This window comes from Hyla sarda, unplaced genomic scaffold, assembly GCF_029499605.1.
Source record: "Hyla sarda isolate aHylSar1 unplaced genomic scaffold, aHylSar1.hap1 scaffold_849, whole genome shotgun sequence".
Taxonomy (NCBI): Eukaryota; Metazoa; Chordata; class Amphibia; order Anura; family Hylidae; genus Hyla; species Hyla sarda.
The window spans coordinates 30,055-47,123 of NW_026610876.1; the positions used below are offsets into that span (position 1 = coordinate 30,055).

At 46.5% G+C, this 17,069-nt stretch overlaps 5 non-coding genes and 3 pseudogenes across 5 annotated transcripts; all 8 read left to right on the forward strand.

The window, feature by feature from the left end:
- The first annotated feature begins 2,051 nt into the window (after positions 1 to 2,051).
- Positions 2,052 to 2,242, forward strand: LOC130347675 (U2 spliceosomal RNA). The gene has a single exon (XR_008885559.1). It is a non-coding gene; the product is annotated as a U2 spliceosomal RNA (small nuclear RNA).
- Positions 2,243 to 4,341: 2,099 nt separating this feature from the next.
- On the forward strand, positions 4,342 to 4,451 carry LOC130347662 (U2 spliceosomal RNA; annotated as a pseudogene).
- A 736-nt stretch (positions 4,452 to 5,187) lies between these two features.
- Positions 5,188 to 5,372, forward strand: LOC130347659 (U2 spliceosomal RNA). Its single transcript, XR_008885550.1, has one exon. It is a non-coding gene; the product is annotated as a U2 spliceosomal RNA (small nuclear RNA).
- Positions 5,373 to 7,461: 2,089 nt separating this feature from the next.
- LOC130347677 (U2 spliceosomal RNA) lies at positions 7,462 to 7,652 on the forward strand. Its single transcript, XR_008885560.1, has one exon. It is a non-coding gene; the product is annotated as a U2 spliceosomal RNA (small nuclear RNA).
- A 2,089-nt stretch (positions 7,653 to 9,741) lies between these two features.
- LOC130347663 (U2 spliceosomal RNA) lies at positions 9,742 to 9,851 on the forward strand (annotated as a pseudogene).
- Positions 9,852 to 10,594: 743 nt separating this feature from the next.
- Positions 10,595 to 10,773, forward strand: LOC130347660 (U2 spliceosomal RNA; annotated as a pseudogene).
- Positions 10,774 to 12,858: 2,085 nt separating this feature from the next.
- Positions 12,859 to 13,049, forward strand: LOC130347650 (U2 spliceosomal RNA). Its single transcript, XR_008885542.1, has one exon. It is a non-coding gene; the product is annotated as a U2 spliceosomal RNA (small nuclear RNA).
- A 2,089-nt stretch (positions 13,050 to 15,138) lies between these two features.
- On the forward strand, positions 15,139 to 15,329 carry LOC130347679 (U2 spliceosomal RNA). The gene has a single exon (XR_008885562.1). It is a non-coding gene; the product is annotated as a U2 spliceosomal RNA (small nuclear RNA).
- Positions 15,330 to 17,069: the final 1,740 nt, after the last annotated feature.

Sequence of the window (17,069 nt, forward strand, 5' to 3'; positions counted from 1 at the left end):
TGGCTAGCCAGCTAGCCAGCCCTGTGGGCCTTGCTGCTGCTGCTGCTGCTGCTGCAGCCAAAAAACAAAAGGTGGTGCTGCTGCTGCTTCTGCTGCTTCTGCTTGTGTCTGGCCGCTGTTGGAGCGTCCAGGCACAGGACTTCTGCTGCTGCTGACTAAATGGCCTCCTTAATTGGATCATTTGAGTAGCCAGCACACCTGTGCAGGTAGGGCATGACATGATAGGCAGCTGCCTTGATAGCGGGTGGGTGCTGAATGTTCCTAATTGACAAAATAAGATTAATGCTTATGAAGAAATATAAAATCTCATCCCTTCCCCAATATCGCGCCACACCCCTACCCCTTAATTCCCTGGTTGAACTTGATGGACATATGTCTTTTTTCGACCGTACTAACTATGTAACTATGTAACATAACATGGGGGGGTCTCCTGGCTGTTCACACAGGTGTGTCATTGCTGTACATTGACCATGCATTGCTTCTGTGGTATTGCAAAGGCAAAGACAAATGCTTCCAGCCATCCATTGCACTAATGGATTGGTCATCAGCTGGCTGTCTATGTCCCGCATCAATATAGACCAAAGTACAGAGGGTTAGGCTATGCTATAGTGCACCTACCTGATGCATCAGAAGGTGCGAGGCCCTTGCTAAATTCTGTGCACAGACTTTGAGATCTATGCTTTAGACTGTATCTAAACCTGCTCCAACATGGACTGACATTCTGGCCTACTTTCAGCCGATGCGACTTGTCTGTCGCTGAACAGTCGCTTTTTATGTATTCAGCACCTATGTATAATGTTGTAAAAATGCTCTAGAAGCTAAAGTCGCAGAAATGTCACACATATTTGGCCTGCAACTTTCTGTGCGACAAATTCAGACAGGAAAAATCAGTATAAATCCTTAGAAAATTATCCCCCAGTGTCTCCATCTGCTGGCGGTATTGAATAAGCATTGCTGCACTGATGGGGTATGCATTAGACGAAAAAAAAGAAGAAAAAGAAGAATAATACGCCCAGAAAAGAGGCGAAAAGGAGAAAAACGTAAAAAAACGTGAAAAAAAAGTAAGAGGAAGAGAAGGGAAAAAAAGGTGGAAATGGGTTTAAAAGTGATTTCGGCGGAGAAATATATATATATATATATATATATATATATATATATATATATATATATATATATATACGCGCACACACACACATATATATAAACGTATTCTCCGTTGAGATATTGCAGCCGCTGCTGTGTCCAGGCCCAGGAGCCTTAGCACTGTGCTGTGATGTCACTCAATACCACTGACATCACTAGGTGTAAACAACATCTCTCCTTTGCTGTGTATGTGACTATGGAGCTGTTTGGTGATGTCGTCTATTATGGCCTTCATAGAAGCAACAGGAGATTGTTGCATCCATCTAGAACCCTCAGAACTACAGTGCTATGATGTCACTCACTTCCACAGGCCTTGCAGAGTGTAAACAACAACAACCCAGCTTTGTTGTGTATGTAACCATAGGGATTGTGATGTCACCTAGAACCTTCACAGCAGCGACAGCTTTATGAGGAGCATCAGCACTGCTCTGCCTGAGCAGAACCATCACCGCCATAGGTTGTCAAATAACCCGGATTTAACCCACACAGGTAAGTCCAATGGGGTGCAGGCATGTCCTCTATGCTTACAGCTTCCCGTGGGTGTTGGTTTGATACCGTTTGGGGACAGCCAAGGAGGCATCTGCAGGCAACAAAGGTAGGTGTGTGCTTGTGTGTGTGTTTCCTATGCAGATCCTAAGCCCAGTGTCACATGCAAGTAGGAGGAGTAAGAAGGGTTCCTGGCAAATCCGGGTTATGGATTGCATTTAAAAAGGCCCCGTGGGAGTGCAATGGGCCCCTGTCTTGCTGCTTAGCAATAATGGTATGGGTTTAGGTTCTGCTGTGTGTACTGGTGGTTGACTGCCCCCCAGCCCAGAGTGTGCATGGAAAATTGTCTGGCAGCCTCCCTGACAGCAAGCAGTGATAGTGCCCATGAAGGGGACCTTGTTGGGCCCGCCCCTTTCACGGTTATCGCTTCTCGGCCTTTTGGCTAAGATCAAGTGTAGTATCTGTTCTTATCAGTTTAATATCTGATACGTCCCCTATCTGGGGACCATATATTAAATGGATTTTTGAGAACGGGGGCCGATTTCGAAGCTTGCTTCCGTCGCCCTATGCATTGACCCGATATGGCAGTATCTTCGGGTACAGTGCACCACCCCCTTACAGGGTTAAAAAGAAAGATTCCTACTTTCATTGCTACCTGCTTGCTGGCTAGCCAGCTAGCCAGCCCTGTGGGCCTTGCTGCTGCTGCTGCTGCTGCTGCTGCTGCAGCCAAAAAACAAAAGGTGGTGCTGCTGCTGCTTCTGCTGCTTCTGCTTGTGTCTGGCCGCTGTTGGAGCGTCCAGGCACAGGACTTCTGCTGCTGCTGACTAAATGGCCTCCTTAATTGGATCATTTGAGTAGCCAGCACACCTGTGCAGGTAGGGCATGACATGATAGGCAGCTGCCTTGATAGCGGGTGGGTGCTGAATGTTCCTAATTGACAAAATAAGATTAATGCTTATGAAGAAATATAAAATCTCATCCCTTCCCCAATATCGCGCCACACCCCTACCCCTTAATTCCCTGGTTGAACTTGATGGACATATGTCTTTTTTCGACCGTACTAACTATGTAACTATGTAACATAACATGGGGGGGTCTCCTGGCTGTTCACACAGGTGTGTCATTGCTGTACATTGACCATGCATTGCTTCTGTGGTATTGCAAAGGCAAAGACAAATGCTTCCAGCCATCCATTGCACTAATGGATTGGTCATCAGCTGGCTGTCTATGTCCCGCATCAATATAGACCAAAGTACAGAGGGTTAGGCTATGCTATAGTGCACCTACCTGATGCATCAGAAGGTGCGAGGCCCTTGCTAAATTCTGTGCACAGACTTTGAGATCTATGCTTTAGACTGTATCTAAACCTGCTCCAACATGGACTGACATTCTGGCCTACTTTCAGCCGATGCGACTTGTCTGTCGCTGAACAGTCGCTTTTTATGTATTCAGCACCTATGTATAATGTTGTAAAAATGCTCTAGAAGCTAAAGTCGCAGAAATGTCACACATATTTGGCCTGCAACTTTCTGTGCGACAAATTCAGACAGGAAAAATCAGTATAAATCCTTAGAAAATTATCCCCCAGTGTCTCCATCTGCTGGCGGTATTGAATAAGCATTGCTGCACTGATGGGGTATGCATTAGACGAAAAAAAAGAAGAAAAAGAAGAATAATACGCCCAGAAAAGAGGCGAAAAGGAGAAAAACGTAAAAAAACGTGAAAAAAAAGTAAGAGGAAGAGAAGGGAAAAAAAGGTGGAAATGGGTTTAAAAGTGATTTCGGCGGAGAAATATATATATATATATATATATATATATATATATATATATATATATATACGCGCACACACACACATATATATAAACGTATTCTCCGTTGAGATATTGCAGCCGCTGCTGTGTCCAGGCCCAGGAGCCTTAGCACTGTGCTGTGATGTCACTCAATACCACTGACATCACTAGGTGTAAACAACATCTCTCCTTTGCTGTGTATGTGACTATGGAGCTGTTTGGTGATGTCGTCTATTATGGCCTTCATAGAAGCAACAGGAGATTGTTGCATCCATCTAGAACCCTCAGAACTACAGTGCTATGATGTCACTCACTTCCACAGGCCTTGCAGAGTGTAAACAACAACAACCCAGCTTTGTTGTGTATGTAACCATAGGGATTGTGATGTCACCTAGAACCTTCACAGCAGCGACAGCTTTATGAGGAGCATCAGCACTGCTCTGCCTGAGCAGAACCATCACCGCCATAGGTTGTCAAATAACCCGGATTTAACCCACACAGGTAAGTCCAATGGGGTGCAGGCATGTCCTCTATGCTTACAGCTTCCCGTGGGTGTTGGTTTGATACCGTTTGGGGACAGCCAAGGAGGCATCTGCAGGCAACAAAGGTAGGTGTGTGCTTGTGTGTGTGTTTCCTATGCAGATCCTAAGCCCAGTGTCACATGCAAGTAGGAGGAGTAAGAAGGGTTCCTGGCAAATCCGGGTTATGGATTGCATTTAAAAAGGCCCCGTGGGAGTGCAATGGGCCCCTGTCTTGCTGCTTAGCAATAATGGTATGGGTTTAGGTTCTGCTGTGTGTACTGGTGGTTGACTGCCCCCCAGCCCAGAGTGTGCATGGAAAATTGTCTGGCAGCCTCCCTGACAGCAAGCAGTGATAGTGCCCATGAAGGGGACCTTGTTGGGCCCGCCCCTTTCACGGTTATCGCTTCTCGGCCTTTTGGCTAAGATCAAGTGTAGTATCTGTTCTTATCAGTTTTCATGCTGGTGGGGATGGGTGCTGCATGTAGGATGCAGGTGTACCAGGGCTTTCCGGGGCTGGTTCTGAGGAATCAGCTCGACGGCTGCCCCGATGTGACCTGTTCCCTCAGGGTCTCGCCATGAGGCTGAGAGGGTCTAGAGCCGAGGTACTTTTGTGCCTCGGGGAGTGGTGACCCCGAGGTGCCGAAACTCACTGGGAGAATAGACTCACTGAGTTGAAGCACGGGCACCATAATCTCTTCACCTTGTGGCACTCACCTCTTGATTCCCGGCCTTCTGGCTAGGATCAGAGAAATTTTTATAGATCCGGCCGGATGTCCGGGCAGTATATCTGCACACATTCACTTATTTATTTCTTTTTTGTCTCACTGTGTCACTTTTTGCGTGTTGTGTGTTCACAGGATTGGTCAGGATGCGGTAGCCCTTCTGGGTGTCCCTCCTGGTGGTCTAGGGGAGGTGTGTGTGGCCATTAGGTTCCGCACCTCCCTGCAAACACCCCGGGTACTCCTGCTTTGGCAGGGTACCTACCGTAATCGGCTCTGCGGGCAGATACCTTGGCTAACGCCAAGGGGGATGCCGGGAGCATTTGTGGTCCCCTAGTAGCTTCGGCGAAAAGGGACATCGAACCTGGAACCTCGCAGGTACCTTTTGGTCCGGAGGCGAAGGGTAAGGTTTGTTGGGGGGCCTCTCTCCTATCGGAGAAGGGCTTGCGATAGACCGCATCCTTTGTGCACGTTTTTTTAGTGTAACACGTTTGCACTTTTTCTTGCACTTTGGGTGAATCGAAAGCACGTTCCTCGGCTTTAGATTAAAAAAAAAAATCTGTTCTTATCAGTTTAATATCTGATACGTCCCCTATCTGGGGACCATATATTAAATGGATTTTTGAGAACGGGGGCCGATTTCGAAGCTTGCTTCCGTCGCCCTATGCATTGACCCGATATGGCAGTATCTTCGGGTACAGTGCACCACCCCCTTACAGGGTTAAAAAGAAAGATTCCTACTTTCATTGCTACCTGCTTGCTGGCTAGCCAGCTAGCCAGCCCTGTGGGCCTTGCTGCTGCTGCTGCTGCTGCTGCAGCCAAAAAACAAAAGGTGGTGCTGCTGCTGCTTCTGCTGCTTCTGCTTGTGTCTGGCCGCTGTTGGAGCGTCCAGGCACAGGACTTCTGCTGCTGCTGACTAAATGGCCTCCTTAATTGGATCATTTGAGTAGCCAGCACACCTGTGCAGGTAGGGCATGACATGATAGGCAGCTGCCTTGATAGCGGGTGGGTGCTGAATGTTCCTAATTGACAAAATAAGATTAATGCTTATGAAGAAATATAAAATCTCATCCCTTCCCCAATATCGCGCCACACCCCTACCCCTTAATTCCCTGGTTGAACTTGATGGACATATGTCTTTTTTCGACCGTACTAACTATGTAACTATGTAACATAACATGGGGGGGTCTCCTGGCTGTTCACACAGGTGTGTCATTGCTGTACATTGACCATGCATTGCTTCTGTGGTATTGCAAAGGCAAAGACAAATGCTTCCAGCCATCCATTGCACTAATGGATTGGTCATCAGCTGGCTGTCTATGTCCCGCATCAATATAGACCAAAGTACAGAGGGTTAGGCTATGCTATAGTGCACCTACCTGATGCATCAGAAGGTGCGAGGCCCTTGCTAAATTCTGTGCACAGACTTTGAGATCTATGCTTTAGACTGTATCTAAACCTGCTCCAACATGGACTGACATTCTGGCCTACTTTCAGCCGATGCGACTTGTCTGTCGCTGAACAGTCGCTTTTTATGTATTCAGCACCTATGTATAATGTTGTAAAAATGCTCTAGAAGCTAAAGTCGCAGAAATGTCACACATATTTGGCCTGCAACTTTCTGTGCGACAAATTCAGACAGGAAAAATCAGTATAAATCCTTAGAAAATTATCCCCCAGTGTCTCCATCTGCTGGCGGTATTGAATAAGCATTGCTGCACTGATGGGGTATGCATTAGACGAAAAAAAAGAAGAAAAAGAAGAATAATACGCCCAGAAAAGAGGCGAAAAGGAGAAAAACGTAAAAAAACGTGAAAAAAAAGTAAGAGGAAGAGAAGGGAAAAAAAGGTGGAAATGGGTTTAAAAGTGATTTCGGCGGAGAAATATATATATATATATATATATATATATATATATATATATATATACGCGCACACACACACATATATATAAACGTATTCTCCGTTGAGATATTGCAGCCGCTGCTGTGTCCAGGCCCAGGAGCCTTAGCACTGTGCTGTGATGTCACTCAATACCACTGACATCACTAGGTGTAAACAACATCTCTCCTTTGCTGTGTATGTGACTATGGAGCTGTTTGGTGATGTCGTCTATTATGGCCTTCATAGAAGCAACAGGAGATTGTTGCATCCATCTAGAACCCTCAGAACTACAGTGCTATGATGTCACTCACTTCCACAGGCCTTGCAGAGTGTAAACAACAACAACCCAGCTTTGTTGTGTATGTAACCATAGGGATTGTGATGTCACCTAGAACCTTCACAGCAGCGACAGCTTTATGAGGAGCATCAGCACTGCTCTGCCTGAGCAGAACCATCACCGCCATAGGTTGTCAAATAACCCGGATTTAACCCACACAGGTAAGTCCAATGGGGTGCAGGCATGTCCTCTATGCTTACAGCTTCCCGTGGGTGTTGGTTTGATACCGTTTGGGGACAGCCAAGGAGGCATCTGCAGGCAACAAAGGTAGGTGTGTGCTTGTGTGTGTGTTTCCTATGCAGATCCTAAGCCCAGTGTCACATGCAAGTAGGAGGAGTAAGAAGGGTTCCTGGCAAATCCGGGTTATGGATTGCATTTAAAAAGGCCCCGTGGGAGTGCAATGGGCCCCTGTCTTGCTGCTTAGCAATAATGGTATGGGTTTAGGTTCTGCTGTGTGTACTGGTGGTTGACTGCCCCCCAGCCCAGAGTGTGCATGGAAAATTGTCTGGCAGCCTCCCTGACAGCAAGCAGTGATAGTGCCCATGAAGGGGACCTTGTTGGGCCCGCCCCTTTCACGGTTATCGCTTCTCGGCCTTTTGGCTAAGATCAAGTGTAGTATCTGTTCTTATCAGTTTAATATCTGATACGTCCCCTATCTGGGGACCATATATTAAATGGATTTTTGAGAACGGGGGCCGATTTCGAAGCTTGCTTCCGTCGCCCTATGCATTGACCCGATATGGCAGTATCTTCGGGTACAGTGCACCACCCCCTTACAGGGTTAAAAAGAAAGATTCCTACTTTCATTGCTACCTGCTTGCTGGCTAGCCAGCTAGCCAGCCCTGTGGGCCTTGCTGCTGCTGCTGCTGCTGCTGCAGCCAAAAAACAAAAGGTGGTGCTGCTGCTGCTTCTGCTGCTTCTGCTTGTGTCTGGCCGCTGTTGGAGCGTCCAGGCACAGGACTTCTGCTGCTGCTGACTAAATGGCCTCCTTAATTGGATCATTTGAGTAGCCAGCACACCTGTGCAGGTAGGGCATGACATGATAGGCAGCTGCCTTGATAGCGGGTGGGTGCTGAATGTTCCTAATTGACAAAATAAGATTAATGCTTATGAAGAAATATAAAATCTCATCCCTTCCCCAATATCGCGCCACACCCCTACCCCTTAATTCCCTGGTTGAACTTGATGGACATATGTCTTTTTTCGACCGTACTAACTATGTAACTATGTAACATAACATGGGGGGGTCTCCTGGCTGTTCACACAGGTGTGTCATTGCTGTACATTGACCATGCATTGCTTCTGTGGTATTGCAAAGGCAAAGACAAATGCTTCCAGCCATCCATTGCACTAATGGATTGGTCATCAGCTGGCTGTCTATGTCCCGCATCAATATAGACCAAAGTACAGAGGGTTAGGCTATGCTATAGTGCACCTACCTGATGCATCAGAAGGTGCGAGGCCCTTGCTAAATTCTGTGCACAGACTTTGAGATCTATGCTTTAGACTGTATCTAAACCTGCTCCAACATGGACTGACATTCTGGCCTACTTTCAGCCGATGCGACTTGTCTGTCGCTGAACAGTCGCTTTTTATGTATTCAGCACCTATGTATAATGTTGTAAAAATGCTCTAGAAGCTAAAGTCGCAGAAATGTCACACATATTTGGCCTGCAACTTTCTGTGCGACAAATTCAGACAGGAAAAATCAGTATAAATCCTTAGAAAATTATCCCCCAGTGTCTCCATCTGCTGGCGGTATTGAATAAGCATTGCTGCACTGATGGGGTATGCATTAGACGAAAAAAAAGAAGAAAAAGAAGAATAATACGCCCAGAAAAGAGGCGAAAAGGAGAAAAACGTAAAAAAACGTGAAAAAAAAGTAAGAGGAAGAGAAGGGAAAAAAAGGTGGAAATGGGTTTAAAAGTGATTTCGGCGGAGAAATATATATATATATATATATATATATATATATATATATATATATACGCGCACACACACACATATATATAAACGTATTCTCCGTTGAGATATTGCAGCCGCTGCTGTGTCCAGGCCCAGGAGCCTTAGCACTGTGCTGTGATGTCACTCAATACCACTGACATCACTAGGTGTAAACAACATCTCTCCTTTGCTGTGTATGTGACTATGGAGCTGTTTGGTGATGTCGTCTATTATGGCCTTCATAGAAGCAACAGGAGATTGTTGCATCCATCTAGAACCCTCAGAACTACAGTGCTATGATGTCACTCACTTCCACAGGCCTTGCAGAGTGTAAACAACAACAACCCAGCTTTGTTGTGTATGTAACCATAGGGATTGTGATGTCACCTAGAACCTTCACAGCAGCGACAGCTTTATGAGGAGCATCAGCACTGCTCTGCCTGAGCAGAACCATCACCGCCATAGGTTGTCAAATAACCCGGATTTAACCCACACAGGTAAGTCCAATGGGGTGCAGGCATGTCCTCTATGCTTACAGCTTCCCGTGGGTGTTGGTTTGATACCGTTTGGGGACAGCCAAGGAGGCATCTGCAGGCAACAAAGGTAGGTGTGTGCTTGTGTGTGTGTTTCCTATGCAGATCCTAAGCCCAGTGTCACATGCAAGTAGGAGGAGTAAGAAGGGTTCCTGGCAAATCCGGGTTATGGATTGCATTTAAAAAGGCCCCGTGGGAGTGCAATGGGCCCCTGTCTTGCTGCTTAGCAATAATGGTATGGGTTTAGGTTCTGCTGTGTGTACTGGTGGTTGACTGCCCCCCAGCCCAGAGTGTGCATGGAAAATTGTCTGGCAGCCTCCCTGACAGCAAGCAGTGATAGTGCCCATGAAGGGGACCTTGTTGGGCCCGCCCCTTTCACGGTTATCGCTTCTCGGCCTTTTGGCTAAGATCAAGTGTAGTATCTGTTCTTATCAGTTTTCATGCTGGTGGGGATGGGTGCTGCATGTAGGATGCAGGTGTACCAGGGCTTTCCGGGGCTGGTTCTGAGGAATCAGCTCGACGGCTGCCCCGATGTGACCTGTTCCCTCAGGGTCTCGCCATGAGGCTGAGAGGGTCTAGAGCCGAGGTACTTTTGTGCCTCGGGGAGTGGTGACCCCGAGGTGCCGAAACTCACTGGGAGAATAGACTCACTGAGTTGAAGCACGGGCACCATAATCTCTTCACCTTGTGGCACTCACCTCTTGATTCCCGGCCTTCTGGCTAGGATCAGAGAAATTTTTATAGATCCGGCCGGATGTCCGGGCAGTATATCTGCACACATTCACTTATTTATTTCTTTTTTGTCTCACTGTGTCACTTTTTGCGTGTTGTGTGTTCACAGGATTGGTCAGGATGCGGTAGCCCTTCTGGGTGTCCCTCCTGGTGGTCTAGGGGAGGTGTGTGTGGCCATTAGGTTCCGCACCTCCCTGCAAACACCCCGGGTACTCCTGCTTTGGCAGGGTACCTACCGTAATCGGCTCTGCGGGCAGATACCTTGGCTAACGCCAAGGGGGATGCCGGGAGCATTTGTGGTCCCCTAGTAGCTTCGGCGAAAAGGGACATCGAACCTGGAACCTCGCAGGTACCTTTTGGTCCGGAGGCGAAGGGTAAGGTTTGTTGGGGGGCCTCTCTCCTATCGGAGAAGGGCTTGCGATAGACCGCATCCTTTGTGCACGTTTTTTTAGTGTAACACGTTTGCACTTTTTCTTGCACTTTGGGTGAATCGAAAGCACGTTCCTCGGCTTTAGATTAAAAAAAAAAAATCTGTTCTTATCAGTTTAATATCTGATACGTCCCCTATCTGGGGACCATATATTAAATGGATTTTTGAGAACGGGGGCCGATTTCGAAGCTTGCTTCCGTCGCCCTATGCATTGACCCGATATGGCAGTATCTTCGGGTACAGTGCACCACCCCCTTACAGGGTTAAAAAGAAAGATTCCTACTTTCATTGCTACCTGCTTGCTGGCTAGCCAGCTAGCCAGCCCTGTGGGCCTTGCTGCTGCTGCTGCTGCTGCTGCAGCCAAAAAACAAAAGGTGGTGCTGCTGCTGCTTCTGCTGCTTCTGCTTGTGTCTGGCCGCTGTTGGAGCGTCCAGGCACAGGACTTCTGCTGCTGCTGACTAAATGGCCTCCTTAATTGGATCATTTGAGTAGCCAGCACACCTGTGCAGGTAGGGCATGACATGATAGGCAGCTGCCTTGATAGCGGGTGGGTGCTGAATGTTCCTAATTGACAAAATAAGATTAATGCTTATGAAGAAATATAAAATCTCATCCCTTCCCCAATATCGCGCCACACCCCTACCCCTTAATTCCCTGGTTGAACTTGATGGACATATGTCTTTTTTCGACCGTACTAACTATGTAACTATGTAACATAACATGGGGGGGTCTCCTGGCTGTTCACACAGGTGTGTCATTGCTGTACATTGACCATGCATTGCTTCTGTGGTATTGCAAAGGCAAAGACAAATGCTTCCAGCCATCCATTGCACTAATGGATTGGTCATCAGCTGGCTGTCTATGTCCCGCATCAATATAGACCAAAGTACAGAGGGTTAGGCTATGCTATAGTGCACCTACCTGATGCATCAGAAGGTGCGAGGCCCTTGCTAAATTCTGTGCACAGACTTTGAGATCTATGCTTTAGACTGTATCTAAACCTGCTCCAACATGGACTGACATTCTGGCCTACTTTCAGCCGATGCGACTTGTCTGTCGCTGAACAGTCGCTTTTTATGTATTCAGCACCTATGTATAATGTTGTAAAAATGCTCTAGAAGCTAAAGTCGCAGAAATGTCACACATATTTGGCCTGCAACTTTCTGTGCGACAAATTCAGACAGGAAAAATCAGTATAAATCCTTAGAAAATTATCCCCCAGTGTCTCCATCTGCTGGCGGTATTGAATAAGCATTGCTGCACTGATGGGGTATGCATTAGACGAAAAAAAAGAAGAAAAAGAAGAATAATACGCCCAGAAAAGAGGCGAAAAGGAGAAAAACGTAAAAAAACGTGAAAAAAAAGTAAGAGGAAGAGAAGGGAAAAAAAGGTGGAAATGGGTTTAAAAGTGATTTCGGCGGAGAAATATATATATATATATATATATATATATATATATATATATACGCGCACACACACACATATATATAAACGTATTCTCCGTTGAGATATTGCAGCCGCTGCTGTGTCCAGGCCCAGGAGCCTTAGCACTGTGCTGTGATGTCACTCAATACCACTGACATCACTAGGTGTAAACAACATCTCTCCTTTGCTGTGTATGTGACTATGGAGCTGTTTGGTGATGTCGTCTATTATGGCCTTCATAGAAGCAACAGGAGATTGTTGCATCCATCTAGAACCCTCAGAACTACAGTGCTATGATGTCACTCACTTCCACAGGCCTTGCAGAGTGTAAACAACAACAACCCAGCTTTGTTGTGTATGTAACCATAGGGATTGTGATGTCACCTAGAACCTTCACAGCAGCGACAGCTTTATGAGGAGCATCAGCACTGCTCTGCCTGAGCAGAACCATCACCGCCATAGGTTGTCAAATAACCCGGATTTAACCCACACAGGTAAGTCCAATGGGGTGCAGGCATGTCCTCTATGCTTACAGCTTCCCGTGGGTGTTGGTTTGATACCGTTTGGGGACAGCCAAGGAGGCATCTGCAGGCAACAAAGGTAGGTGTGTGCTTGTGTGTGTGTTTCCTATGCAGATCCTAAGCCCAGTGTCACATGCAAGTAGGAGGAGTAAGAAGGGTTCCTGGCAAATCCGGGTTATGGATTGCATTTAAAAAGGCCCCGTGGGAGTGCAATGGGCCCCTGTCTTGCTGCTTAGCAATAATGGTATGGGTTTAGGTTCTGCTGTGTGTACTGGTGGTTGACTGCCCCCCAGCCCAGAGTGTGCATGGAAAATTGTCTGGCAGCCTCCCTGACAGCAAGCAGTGATAGTGCCCATGAAGGGGACCTTGTTGGGCCCGCCCCTTTCACGGTTATCGCTTCTCGGCCTTTTGGCTAAGATCAAGTGTAGTATCTGTTCTTATCAGTTTAATATCTGATACGTCCCCTATCTGGGGACCATATATTAAATGGATTTTTGAGAACGGGGGCCGATTTCGAAGCTTGCTTCCGTCGCCCTATGCATTGACCCGATATGGCAGTATCTTCGAGTACAGTGCACCACCCCCTTACAGGGTTAAAAAGAAAGATTCCTACTTTCATTGCTACCTGCTTGCTGGCTAGCCAGCTAGCCAGCCCTGTGGGCCTTGCTGCTGCTGCTGCTGCTGCTGCAGCCAAAAAACAAAAGGTGGTGCTGCTGCTGCTTCTGCTGCTTCTGCTTGTGTCTGGCCGCTGTTGGAGCGTCCAGGCACAGGACTTCTGCTGCTGCTGACTAAATGGCCTCCTTAATTGGATCATTTGAGTAGCCAGCACACCTGTGCAGGTAGGGCATGACATGATAGGCAGCTGCCTTGATAGCGGGTGGGTGCTGAATGTTCCTAATTGACAAAATAAGATTAATGCTTATGAAGAAATATAAAATCTCATCCCTTCCCCAATATCGCGCCACACCCCTACCCCTTAATTCCCTGGTTGAACTTGATGGACATATGTCTTTTTTCGACCGTACTAACTATGTAACTATGTAACATAACATGGGGGGGTCTCCTGGCTGTTCACACAGGTGTGTCATTGCTGTACATTGACCATGCATTGCTTCTGTGGTATTGCAAAGGCAAAGACAAATGCTTCCAGCCATCCATTGCACTAATGGATTGGTCATCAGCTGGCTGTCTATGTCCCGCATCAATATAGACCAAAGTACAGAGGGTTAGGCTATGCTATAGTGCACCTACCTGATGCATCAGAAGGTGCGAGGCCCTTGCTAAATTCTGTGCACAGACTTTGAGATCTATGCTTTAGACTGTATCTAAACCTGCTCCAACATGGACTGACATTCTGGCCTACTTTCAGCCGATGCGACTTGTCTGTCGCTGAACAGTCGCTTTTTATGTATTCAGCACCTATGTATAATGTTGTAAAAATGCTCTAGAAGCTAAAGTCGCAGAAATGTCACACATATTTGGCCTGCAACTTTCTGTGCGACAAATTCAGACAGGAAAAATCAGTATAAATCCTTAGAAAATTATCCCCCAGTGTCTCCATCTGCTGGCGGTATTGAATAAGCATTGCTGCACTGATGGGGTATGCATTAGACGAAAAAAAAGAAGAAAAAGAAGAATAATACGCCCAGAAAAGAGGCGAAAAGGAGAAAAACGTAAAAAAACGTGAAAAAAAAGTAAGAGGAAGAGAAGGGAAAAAAAGGTGGAAATGGGTTTAAAAGTGATTTCGGCGGAGAAATATATATATATATATATATATATATATATATATATATATATATACGCGCACACACACACATATATATAAACGTATTCTCCGTTGAGATATTGCAGCCGCTGCTGTGTCCAGGCCCAGGAGCCTTAGCACTGTGCTGTGATGTCACTCAATACCACTGACATCACTAGGTGTAAACAACATCTCTCCTTTGCTGTGTATGTGACTATGGAGCTGTTTGGTGATGTCGTCTATTATGGCCTTCATAGAAGCAACAGGAGATTGTTGCATCCATCTAGAACCCTCAGAACTACAGTGCTATGATGTCACTCACTTCCACAGGCCTTGCAGAGTGTAAACAACAACAACCCAGCTTTGTTGTGTATGTAACCATAGGGATTGTGATGTCACCTAGAACCTTCACAGCAGCGACAGCTTTATGAGGAGCATCAGCACTGCTCTGCCTGAGCAGAACCATCACCGCCATAGGTTGTCAAATAACCCGGATTTAACCCACACAGGTAAGTCCAATGGGGTGCAGGCATGTCCTCTATGCTTACAGCTTCCCGTGGGTGTTGGTTTGATACCGTTTGGGGACAGCCAAGGAGGCATCTGCAGGCAACAAAGGTAGGTGTGTGCTTGTGTGTGTGTTTCCTATGCAGATCCTAAGCCCAGTGTCACATGCAAGTAGGAGGAGTAAGAAGGGTTCCTGGCAAATCCGGGTTATGGATTGCATTTAAAAAGGCCCCGTGGGAGTGCAATGGGCCCCTGTCTTGCTGCTTAGCAATAATGGTATGGGTTTAGGTTCTGCTGTGTGTACTGGTGGTTGACTGCCCCCCAGCCCAGAGTGTGCATGGAAAATTGTCTGGCAGCCTCCCTGACAGCAAGCAGTGATAGTGCCCATGAAGGGGACCTTGTTGGGCCCGCCCCTTTCACGGTTATCGCTTCTCGGCCTTTTGGCTAAGATCAAGTGTAGTATCTGTTCTTATCAGTTTAATATCTGATACGTCCCCTATCTGGGGACCATATATTAAATGGATTTTTGAGAACGGGGGCCGATTTCGAAGCTTGCTTCCGTCGCCCTATGCATTGACCCGATATGGCAGTATCTTCGGGTACAGTGCACCACCCCCTTACAGGGTTAAAAAGAAAGATTCCTACTTTCATTGCTACCTGCTTGCTGGCTAGCCAGCTAGCCAGCCCTGTGGGCCTTGCTGCTGCTGCTGCTGCTGCTGCAGCCAAAAAACAAAAGGTGGTGCTGCTGCTGCTTCTGCTGCTTCTGCTTGTGTCTGGCCGCTGTTGGAGCGTCCAGGCACAGGACTTCTGCTGCTGCTGACTAAATGGCCTCCTTAATTGGATCATTTGAGTAGCCAGCACACCTGTGCAGGTAGGGCATGACATGATAGGCAGCTGCCTTGATAGCGGGTGGGTGCTGAATGTTCCTAATTGACAAAATAAGATTAATGCTTATGAAGAAATATAAAATCTCATCCCTTCCCCAATATCGCGCCACACCCCTACCCCTTAATTCCCTGGTTGAACTTGATGGACATATGTCTTTTTTCGACCGTACTAACTATGTAACTATGTAACATAACATGGGGGGGTCTCCTGGCTGTTCACACAGGTGTGTCATTGCTGTACATTGACCATGCATTGCTTCTGTGGTATTGCAAAGGCAAAGACAAATGCTTCCAGCCATCCATTGCACTAATGGATTGGTCATCAGCTGGCTGTCTATGTCCCGCATCAATATAGACCAAAGTACAGAGGGTTAGGCTATGCTATAGTGCACCTACCTGATGCATCAGAAGGTGCGAGGCCCTTGCTAAATTCTGTGCACAGACTTTGAGATCTATGCTTTAGACTGTATCTAAACCTGCTCCAACATGGACTGACATTCTGGCCTACTTTCAGCCGATGCGACTTGTCTGTCGCTGAACAGTCGCTTTTTATGTATTCAGCACCTATGTATAATGTTGTAAAAATGCTCTAGAAGCTAAAGTCGCAGAAATGTCACACATATTTGGCCTGCAACTTTCTGTGCGACAAATTCAGACAGGAAAAATCAGTATAAATCTTTAGAAAATTATCCCCCAGTGTCTCCATCTGCTGGCGGTATTGAATAAGCATTGCTGCACTGATGGGGTATGCATTAGACGAAAAAAAAGAAGAAAAAGAAGAATAATACGCCCAGAAAAGAGGCGAAAAGGAGAAAAACGTAAAAAAACGTGAAAAAAAAGTAAGAGGAAGAGAAGGGAAAAAAAGGTGGAAATGGGTTTAAAAGTGATTTCGGCGGAGAAATATATATATATATATATATATATATATATATATATATATATATACGCGCACACACACACATATATATAAACGTATTCTCCGTTGAGATATTGCAGCCGCTGCTGTGTCCAGGCCCAGGAGCCTTAGCACTGTGCTGTGATGTCACTCAATACCACTGACATCACTAGGTGTAAACAACATCTCTCCTTTGCTGTGTATGTGACTATGGAGCTGTTTGGTGATGTCGTCTATTATGGCCTTCATAGAAGCAACAGGAGATTGTTGCATCCATCTAGAACCCTCAGAACTACAGTGCTATGATGTCACTCACTTCCACAGGCCTTGCAGAGTGTAAACAACAACAACCCAGCTTTGTTGTGTATGTAACCATAGGGATTGTGATGTCACCTAGAACCTTCACAGCAGCGACAGCTTTATGAGGAGCATCAGCACTGCTCTGCCTGAGCAGAACCATCACCGCCATAGGTTGTCAAATAACCCGGATTTAACCCACACAGGTAAGTCCAATGGGGTGCAGGCATGTCCTCTATGCTTACAGCTTCCCGTGGGTGTTGGTTTGATACCGTT